Source organism: Emydura macquarii, unplaced genomic scaffold (genome assembly GCF_026122565.2).
Source record: "Emydura macquarii macquarii isolate MOO-44397 ecotype Brisbane River unplaced genomic scaffold, CSIRO-AGI_Emac_v2 contig_2205, whole genome shotgun sequence".
NCBI lineage: Eukaryota > Metazoa > Chordata > Testudines > Chelidae > Emydura > Emydura macquarii.
This window is the reverse complement of record NW_027132342.1, coordinates 35,709,114-35,720,518: the sequence shown is the minus strand read 5'-3', so window position 1 is coordinate 35,720,518 and position 11,405 is coordinate 35,709,114.

Sequence of the window (11,405 nt, the reverse complement as noted above, 5' to 3'; positions counted from 1 at the left end):
CAAAAACCTACTCTTCCATTTTGGTAAAATCATGTGTTTGGTGATCATTGCAGTCCCCCAAAACCAAAGTCTTCCCTTTCAATCTGTCCTGATGGCCTTGTAACAGAAGCTTCACAGTCCTCTGACCTTTGTTTCATAGTCCTACAAATTGTGATCAGTTTTGACTTATAGCCTTCTACCTCTGCCCAACATTTTCTCCTTCTACCCTTTCTGTGTTCTTAGTCTCTATTATTTAATAGGACTTCTAGTTCTTGTGATGTCTGTGACAGGTTTTTACTTTCTGCTTCCAATTTTTCTTCTTCAGTGTCTCCTGGTGACTTGTTCATTATTTGTATCGCATTGCATCTGGAATCAATTCGGAATACTCACCTTCCCTATTGTGGTAGTCACTTGTACAAACTCACAGGAAAACAAAGTCCTCCATCGGAGCTTATAACTGAAGAAAACAAGCAACAACATAGAAACTACAATAGAGGGCTACAATCTAATATAGACAATTTGTGTGTATGCACACATTTATATTTTTGGAGTGTTTGTTTTCAATACAGAAAAGTCAAGGCCCATTGTACTTGACTGCTTCTCTGCCTTCAGCTTCTACCTGAGTCCTCGTCTTTTCCTCCAGAAATAAAGTCTGCTTGCCATTTGATATAACATAAACCTTCTGAAAATTTAGTCTTCCCCTTCATTCAGGAATATGAATACCAGACAGGTTAGAGTGGGCAACATCAAAAAAGTCAGCATTAACCAGCATTTATCACAGCGTATCTGAGATACTGCAATGTTCCATGTATTTAGAATAGAGTATAACTAAGTGATAGGTGTTGGCAAATACTGACAATTTCTTGGTGACCACTGTATCTTAAGGCCCTCGGCTCTCATTCTGCATCCTGGTTAAGTTGTTTTTTAGAAGGGGTTTCTTCTCTTGTTGGGAATTGTCAAATCCAAGACATTTCACTCATTGCTTTATGAACTCCCTTGGAAACTCTGCTTGAGGCCTGAAGCGCGGGCTGAGTCAGAGACGTCTGTGCAATGCCCCCACCCGGGCAATCAGCATTCCCAACCCGCCCACCCATCCCCAACGCATGAATTTCAAACAAAAGAGTAGCAAAACACACCCACACCTACTCAGAACAGCCTCTCCAATTTCAGTTACTGATTCTAAATCCAGAATTTGCTGCTGTTTCTGTTTTCCTGTTGCAATCGCACCATGTGGTGCACAGACACCTTCTCTTTTCTCTTTTCACGGCTTCACATTTGACACGTTTAAAAATGTAAGTTAAGTGTCCTAAAAACAAATCTACATAGTACATCCACCACCATGTTTGCTAAAGACCACCACATATTTACTAGTAATGTCTAGACTTTTTATCAACTAAAGATTGATCAAAACTCTAGCATCTAAAAAGAAATAACTTCCTGGAAAAGGAGAAATTTTGGTTACTTTTCACAGTATATAATGTCCTGGATGACGGCTATTATTTTTGCTGCATGCTGGGACAGGCTGTCTGCCTGCAAATGGGCTCCACTCACTCTTCCTTGTATTTCACTAGCTGTCCCCATTTTCATTTGTTTGTTATTTTAATACCTTCCCCAGATCAATTTTATTTGCAATACTTTGATTTGTTAACTTTCGGCCCCTCTTGTTATCCCTTATCTCGAATATCGTTTGCCTCTATACCTCCCTTCTCATTGTCATCACTCCCTATTGCATTAAATAAAGTCTTAGACCCAGAAAGCTCAGGATTTAGATTTTAAACAGAAAACAACACATTTTTGCAGTTTCAGTGTTGCTTGGCTATTGCATAAACTTTTTCCACAACACAAACATCTCACCCAAAAGCATTCTCTTTGCCATCCCTAGTCTGAGTCTCCTACCCTCCTATTGGCCAAACTAATGCATCTTCCAACTCCACTGGAAGTCCCCTACCTGCCGTGCAGTCTGACATTTGTTCCAGTTCCTGTCTCTTCCTGACATACCCTAGAATTCTTTAAGCAACAAAAAACAGATTTTTCATGTCAGTTGAGAGACTAAAAAGCACTAGTGAAGAAAAGTTAAGAGACTACATAAATCCACTAGGCCTTTTCCCTGACTCTATTACATTTAATTTGATTCCAAAGGCTTCCTTTCACCAGTCTTGTAATTTACTGTTCTAAATCTGTTAGCTTATAACTGTGCTATTAAGAAAATCTGGCTGCTTGTTTAATCTGCACACCTATTTGTTCAGATCTTAGACCATCAGCACTGGGTAATGGAAACTATAGCCAAAGCTGGCTTTTTTCCCTATATATTTAAACTACAACCAAGTCTAATGGAGACTCTAAAATATTCTTAAAGCATGTATTTGTTCTGTGACTGGTAAATTCTGTTACAGTGTGGATTATTAAAAACTTTTATTAAAACACTAAAATCTGGAAATTAGTTTTCCATTTTGACATTTGAAAGATTCTATTAAGAATCTATTAAGAGCTTGTTTTACAGGGATCTGATTTTATAAGTTCTGGAAAGGATATTCTTCAGAACTATGTATTATCTTTTCTTTGTCTTGCAAGTGCCAAGAATGTTTAACAAGCCAAGAAATGGAGGATCATGCAAGGAACAAAACAGGATTAACTTTCCTCAGTACAGTTTTGAATTAGGACATTTTATGCACAGATAAATATAGGGTTAAAAAAGATTAAAATATAAAGTACTATTTGTTTCCTAGGTCTTAAAACAGTATGTTATTTTAATTCTTGTGTAATTGATGAGGGAAAATATGTTTTGTTCTAGTCTTTTTGGAGAGCTTTGTATGGCTTTGTGCCAATTGCTGGGGAGAAATCTCCTTTTAGTGCCAATGCCTAGTAAACTACATCCTGTGTCTCACTGCCTCACGGTACTTCAGAATAAATAATAGACAACTTGCTTTGTACCCTTCCTTTTCCTTGGTATCAGAACATAGTGTAATTTATAAGCATGCATTAAAAAACAGGCCAATAATTGAAAGATTTGGGGGTGATGTGGAGATTTGCCAGTCTGCATAAATCAAAGTTGAGTCCCCATATCAGTCCTCTGTTGTGTCCTCATATCAGCAGTTGGTTAATAATATTGCCCTGTAATATGTTGGTTCAACACACTAGTCATAGCAGGTTAATAAGATAGGGGTAGGATAAGATTTAAGAGAAAAAATAATATTTACTGGTAACTCTTCATCTCAGTGGATTACTTTCTCGTAGGCTCTACACACCTCTGTGCTTTCAGTGTGTAAAACTGTTGAGGCTTCGGAGGCACCATGAGGAGCATCTCATATTATTATTATCATCATCATCATCACGTGCTCATCAGTCAGTGCATTGGGCTGCCCATATTAGATTAAAAATCCGGTAAAATATACAAGAAATTACAGAACTCTCAAACCTCAGAGAAGGAAAGAGGGAAGGTGGTAATCCACTGGCAGATAAATATATATATAAGTGGATGCATCTTAGGAGATTTCAGGTCTTGAAGACTAAAAGAAAAAAGAAGTCAAGAGTTGTCTGTAAAATGAAGCATAACAGAAAAACTCAGTGAAAGAAAATTACCAACTAGACCTCTGTGATGTGGAACACTCAAGAAAACAGAAGGCAAATGAAACTAAAAAGAAGTACTAACAAACTGAATTGAATGGTGTCGAAAAGATATCACATTGACAGGTCTGGAGATCCAGAGTCCTTTATTTATCTACTGAGTAAGCAGAGCACGGACATCAGCTTCACCGATGCACCCTGACAGTGTTCTGGAAGTACTGCCATCTAGAGATAATACAATAGTTCATCTCTTTTGTTGACTGAATCCTCGGCTTCTCCGCTGAAACAAATGCCCTGCACCACAATTTACAACCTGGTTGTTCAAGTGGACACTTGTTCACTAGTACCTGGAACGGGTTCATGTTATGTAGGCTGCCATGAAACTTTGTCAGTCACTACCAGCTTTGAAATATTAAAGATTTCCAGCTTCCATTACACATCCTACAAGGCAACGTCCTCTGCTTGATTAGGAGACCATTAAAATCTGGTAGGCAACGGGAGAACAGTTTTCTGCAAATTCCTTGCTTCTTCCATTGGTGAAGTAAATTACAGCTACTGTGAACAACAGCTTCAGAATATGGACTCTGACAGAAGGTGTCTAAAGCAATTTGATCTGCAGTCAGCTACCTCAGATAAAATATTGATAGTGTTGAAAAGCCTTCTGAAATTGCAGTAGACAGGCTGTAAAATAAAAATGGATGAGGTAGCTAGACAAACTGTTAGTGAGAGTGGACTGCTGCTTTAAAAGGTGTTTGGAGAAAGAGAGCACTTAAAGGGACATTAGCTTTGAAATCTAGTGAGTTTATTTACAAAACTGAATTAAGAAGGGGTTTTAGATAAGTGTCTGTCTTGAGACCCCTGTTCATTTTGTGGTTTACAGTCACAAAATAAGCATTTTTCTCCTCTGTTGCTGTGCAAAAGAACCGCAACAAAACAAAACAGGCAAAACTGATTAACTCAACTGACTTTAGAGAGGAAACAATAAAATCTACTGTACACATAGTAAAATAAAAAAAGAACTTTTATTTCTCTAATCTCTTTCAGTTTTAGTAATCATAGCTATTACTTGTAGCAATAAATACTGTAGATAACCACTACAATACATGCAGAAAAATGGCTTGTGAGCGGCCAATACTAGAGATGATCAGAATGTAGTAAAAAATGTTAGGTCATGACACCAGCCAGCACAGTTGCTAATCCTAGTTAGTATTTCCTGTCGACATGGCTATTTGACAAAAACAAATTCAGTGCAATAATGTAAGCTAGTGTAGAGGAGAGAAGTATATTAGTTCTAACTCCAAAAAGAATCTTTAATGTCTGACCCTTAAAATGTGGTGTCAGGATGATTTAAATGTAATATGTTTACTATGAAAATCTATATCATTCTATTGTGGGCCACCAAAATAAAATTGTATAGTAAGGTCAAAGGCATCAGTATGTCCAAGAAATGAGTGATATGTTAGCAATATTTTAACAAGTTTCCCATTAAAAAACATGCCTGTTTTAGTATATGAAGCACGCTGTGTACCAGCTGTGTGTTTCTTTGCAGAACTGCAGAGATGAGGGCCTGAGGAATCTATTAATGCATTTCCGCATTGGACCAAAACACTGGATAATAACCAAAACCAGGCACATGACACTGGTGCCAACTGGCACGGGGGTTGCATAGAGTTTTCCAGGGATCCCTGGGTCAGATGTATGAATAATAAGTTTACCAAAGGGTGGCATGTGTCCAGGAGGATTGGTATGATTGGGCACGTAACCACAATTCCTCTGCTTACAAGTCTACAACCTAACCAGAGCTGAGAAAGACAATTAGAATTGAGTTTCTTTAAAAAATAAAATTAATTTTTAAAAAAGTATTCCGTGAAGCAGCAGCCGGGAGCTATTGTCTCTTGGTTTCTAGGAATTATAGTTCAGTCTTGTATGGGGTAGGAGAAAGGAAGGGCTGGAGCCAGTACTATGTTCTGAGTGGATCCTGGACTGACTAGACAGCAGGAGTGGCTTCAGTCCCTTATAAAATAGGGGCTTCAACTCCCCATTTTTCCCATCTACAACTAGAAGCTCTGGCAAAGTAACCTTGTTGTATAAAACCTATATCTCCCACCCCCATAATTAGTTAATTTGTTTGCACATTTTTATTAAGTATTTTCTCCTTTTTTTTTCCTTTTTTTTTTTTAACCTTTACTATCTGCTGTAACTAGGGGATAGGGGAAAATTGAAATTTACCATTGGAAGTAGTTGGTCTCTTTCAGCGTCAGCACCCGACCTCTGTATTTGATGCCGCCAGAATAATGAATTTTATAAGTTATCTTTTGTTACAGAATACAGTAAGCAGGAGCAGACATGTAAATGGGGGTGGGGGAGAGAGTGCCTCTGATAGATATAATTTGCATTTTTCATTTAATTGCTCCAGGGAGAAATTTGGGAATTGTTTTAAGTTTATCCAAGTATCTAAACTTGTGAAGACTCAGTAGTTTGTATTCTCCTCTCCTCCCCATCCTTTAAGAATATTTGGTGGCTGACTGCAACCACACTTACACTGCTGCAATCAAATTTTAAACTTTTTTAAAATGCATCATTGCTATTAAGACCCTGGAGGCAAAAACATGGATTAATGTTCTTAATACTGAGATACAAAGATTTCATTCCATAGACTCTTGGTCTACATAATCCATCTGAGTTCCAGGGATAATAAATACTAATGGGTAGATGTCAGGCTGCCAATAACTACAGTGGAGTTATTTTCAGATATATGTAACATTCTAAAAGCCTGTTCTTACAAATTATCCTTACGTTCATTAGTGTGGCTCTAACTATAATGATGGTCCTCTTGGCAAGAGCATTATTTAAGCAAACTTGAGTCAAAACAAACAGTTAGATGGATTTCCTGAGAGAGTCAGTCCATCTCCAGATTGTGCAGTCAATGTTCAAACAGTGAATTGTAAAAACCTGTTTAAATCATGTTTGCCTTTTGCCAGAATACACATCTAGTATTAACATCTACAGATATGTCTACACTGCAACTAAAAACACATGGCTGGCTCATGTCAGCTGACTTGGGCTCCAGCAAAGAGGCTGTTTAATTGCTATGTAGATGTTCGAGTTTTGGCCAGCCTCTAGGACCTTGCAAGGTGGGAGCCTGAGCTTGAATGTCTATACCGCAATTAAACAGCCCCACAGCCAAGGCAGCAGACATGGATGTCTAATTGCCGTGTAGACATACTCTAAGCATGACCTATGTAGTGGCATGCCATTCTGCCCAATATATTTTCATCATCTTCTGACTACCGGCAATTCCAATTTCCAGAACAAAATCTTATATTTCGTTACCTATGGTATTCCACTTCTTCATAAAAAAGAGACAGCACCGTGATAAAAACAAAGGGCGCTTAGTTTCTTTTTCTCCGTAGTGGATTACTTCATTTACAGCGTTAGTCTGCAAAGACCCCAGGAGAGAATGGTGCTGTGTTTACGGATTTGTGGGGTGAGAACTTTTGACTCAATTATTTGTTTCATTAAAACTGAAATGTTAACTGTTGATGGCTTGTAACTGTTTTAGCATTAAGCAGTTGACATTAAAGGAATATAAGCATTTCCCTGAAGAAAGCCAAAAATATAAATGAAAAATGAGAGAATGTACCACGACCTCTTGAAGCAGGCATTAAAGCTGACCATGTACCATTTCTGAGAGAGACTTAGTGAAGAGGAACAGCACTGGTGTGAGAAAAGAAAAATTACTTGTAATTTTGATTCTCTGAAGATTTCATCTTTCAGGATGGGTCTTAACTTGAGATTGGGTAAAATTACCTTAGTTCTCAAGGTTTTTGACCCTCAAAGGCAGTCATAGTAGGGGAAAGTATGAGCTGGGCTCTGTAAAGCAGTGGTTCCTTAAGTGTGGGTCACGACCCCAACTGGGGTCAAACTCTCAGCAGATTGGGTCATGGCTATCCCTGCTATGTGGAGAATATCATTTTGCTTGCAGACCATGACCTCGAATGCACAATGCATGAGAGGTCATGCTGCATAAAGGACACCATTTTGCCCTACTAACTGGCATTCTCTGCACAGCATGAACTTTTACACACCATATGTATGAGATCAAACTGTGCAGAGGACACCATTTTCTAGAGCAAAATGGCATCCACCATGCACTGTGACCTCACATGTAGGGTGCATGCAAAGTCATAGTGCGTGGAGGATGACATATTGTTCTTCAAAATGGCATTCTCCATGCTATCTGGGGTCCCAGCAGGAAAGACTTCATTAAAATGGGGTCAGAATGTTGGCAGAAAGTTTGGGAACCCCTGCTCTAAAGGTTGTGGAGACTGAACCTTGTTGAAGATAAAGGCTATCCTCCAAACATTCCAATCAGTTTCTTAACTGTTCAGGAGGTGAAGGTCCCACATAGAAAAGTTAATTCAAAACGATCAACATACAATACATTAAAAATAAGGTGCAGTACAAAAAAACACCCACCTAAAATAATAACCCCCCAAATGCTGAAGAGGGGTGGACAGGTGAGTGGGAATCCCGAAACAGAATCCCTTTAATTCTGTTTCCCTGTAGACAAGTAATTTACCCTTCATAACAGCCTCTGTGCAACAGTTTCCCAATCTTGGAGAGTAAGAAGTTTGAGAGATGCACAAAAGAACATAAGAGGAAAGCTGCAAGGAGAAGCAAGAAAGTTAATACCAACAGTGCAAACAGAGGAGTTTATTTAGTTTCTATTAGATACATGTCAAAATATATAAGGTACGATTTACAAGTCTGTATAATGAGAGCATAGTTAGAAGAAGAATCCTTATCAAAAAAGTTTTGGCCACCTAAACATAAAGGACATATTAAAATTAAAACAAACCAACAAACAAACAAAGAATTCCTAATTTTTGCAAGGATGGCCGTGTTTGTCCTTCAAAACAAGTTACGAAGCAGAAAATCTAAAACAGGATTCCCTTCTAGAGGATGGATTCAAGTGGTAATACTTTATAAAAGCATGGAGAGAACCACACAGCTGCTTTACAAATGTCTGATGTTAGAACTACCTTTCCTCAGCAGGAAAGCCTCAACGGGACTGTAAGCCGATGGCACGGTCCGGCCGGGCATCACGACCCTTCCTTGGGCCCAGGCTCCGACGAAGGCCACAGCGCCTTGGTCTAGGAGAATAAGCGGTGCCGGTTACCAGTCTTTAGCCCCAGGCCCTGGCGGGGCGGGCTTCCTTCCCAGTCTGTAGCCCTCTGGCCCTTCCGTAGGGCAGGGCTGATAAGGTGTCTGTAGCCCCAGCCTTCCAACAGGTGGGGCTAGCAAGCGGTCTGGTGCCCCTGGCCCTCAGGCAGGGCGGGGCAGGCAAGCAGTCTATAGCCCCCGGGCTTCCCACAGGTGGGGCTATCCAGCAGTCTATTGCCCCCGGCACTCAGTTGGGCGGGACAGGTGAAGCAGTTTGCAGTCCCTGGCCCACAAGACAGTCAGAGTTGATGAGGCAGTCAATAGCCCTCAGCCTTGCAGGCAGGCAGGGCTAGTAGGGCTCGGTCTCCTCTGCTAGCCAAGCTCAGAGGGTGTCAAGCACTCCCGGGGTGGCTTGGGAAGGGGAGAGGAGAACACAGGCCCACCCAACTCCACTACATCCCATCCCAGGGCTCTATCAGTGGCAAAGCAGTTTGCCACTGGATCAGCGGGGATCCAGCCGCAACACACTGATGGGTTGCCCCTGACTCAGCCACTCACTAGTTGGCTGTCCCTGGCTGTTTCCTCCCACCCAATCCCTGGGTACCTGTCTCCACTTGTTTCCCTCGCAGTCGGTGAGTGGGCATCCTGAGAGTCCCTCACTGTCAACTGGTGGCAGGTCTGGAAACTCCCCGGGGTCATCAGTTGAAGGCAACTCCTCCAGGTCCCAGGGGTGCCTCCAGTCCACAAGGTTTGGTCAGTTCCAGGGGATCCCCGACATCAGGCAGTTCCTCTAGATCAGGGCCAGCCTTAGGGGGGTTTTCCCACCCAGTAATCTCGGGTGTCTCTTCCCAGTCACTAGGGCCCGGCAGCCCTGTCCAGTCACTAGGGCCCGGCAATCCGGGCTTGCTTTGGAAGCTCCGGTCGGTGGGGCGGTGGCTCCAAATAGCCACTGGGCCTGGATCAGGCCTAGGCTGCAGCCTCTGAGAAGACCCGTCCGCCTCTGGCGGCAGTTTCTCCCTTACTGAGCTGCTAGTACTGCCTTTTATAGTTCCCTTTCCTGTCCTGGCTCTGCCCCTCTGTTTCAGAGTAGTTTGGCCTGTAGGGTCTTGGCCTGCCCAGCAGAGGCGTCGTGACCCTTCCTCAGGCCCAAACGCCGAGGATGGCCATAACGCCTTGCTACAGGGACCTTCTAGTTTTAGGCCAGCCAGATCGTAACAAAGGTCCTTTTGGCAACTGCATTATTTAGCAAACTCAAGTCAAAACAAACAGCTACATGGACTTTCTAAGAGATCCAGTTCACTTCCAGATTGTACAGGCATGCCACTATTAACATCAGATATATCCTTAGAACATGCAATGGTGACAACAGTCTAAAAAGCAAGTCATGTAACCCTACTACAAATGCAAGATATTTTCAGGATCAAGATACTTTCAGTAACATAGTTATCCTTATGTACACAAAACTATCTGCAAGAGCTGGAGAGCATGGCCAACTGATCTCTAGAAGAGCAAGGATGGCTACCAGGGTAATGACCTCTTTTTTTTTTTTTTGGCAGATAATTTAATCCCTTTGATCCAGGATGGGCCAGAGCTTTCCCGTCTTTCACACTATCCTGAACTATTTGGAATAATACCCTCTCTCCTCTTTCACCCAGTGGCACAATGATCTTTACCATGAGGACTGCAGCTTCCTTTGATATAGAAAAGCATGACTCATTTTGGAAGGATTAGAGAATATTTGAAGGAAGTTTTGTTTTTCTTCCAAAGAACTGGATCTTGTAGTCCAGTCCTTGAGCCTTGTTCAGTGGACGAGTCTGTAGCGACTAAGGGCTATTCAGGATAAGTTTCCTTTGTCTGAGGCTGTTGGGACGGTGCTGAATCACTATAGTATCACAATGGACTAGTTTGTCCAGTTCCTGTGTAAGCAGCTATGCTGATGTGGAAGACAATGGTCATGGTCAGCCAATGGCCCGTTCGCCTGGTGTGAACACGTGGAGGCATGTAATAGCGAATCTGGGGCGAGCTGACCTGGGTCAACTGACCTATAGAATGACATGACATCAGGTGCCTGGAAGGGAGTAGTCCATGATAAGTGAATATCAGCCAATCCCTGCAGCCTCCTCCCAAATTATGAATTAATTGGAATCTGTCAGATAATTCACTGGTAAAGCATAATTTGCATATTTTGGGGACATGTGACTCCTTTGGGAAGAGGGTATAAGTATTGGGAAGATCACATGGTATCTAACCTTTTCTATCTATATCTCATACATCCAACCTTTTCTATCTATATCTCATATATTGACAGTGATACTGTCAGACAGAAGGATGAAGACCAGAAGGCCTCGGTGTAACCTAGACCCTGCTCCGAGGGATCATCGATCAGAGGGCCTCAGGGTAGCCAAGACCCCACTACAAGGGATTCAGAAAATAGACCAAGGACCTAAGGAAACCCGAAGGAGGAAGAGACAGTTGTCACCTAGGAGTGGTAGCTATCCCGCTTTGTTTACCAGTCAGGATACTGTGTGAGGCCAGCATAGTTACTGAGGGTTTATGCTTGGGAAATTGAGGTTTACCAAGGAGAGACATTGTATAGTCCTTTCTATTTGTCTGTGATAGCTTCTTTTCAATAAACAATAGCGCTGATTGGAGATACTGACTTTTTGGTCTTCACTGGTATGGTCACTGGGTGCCCA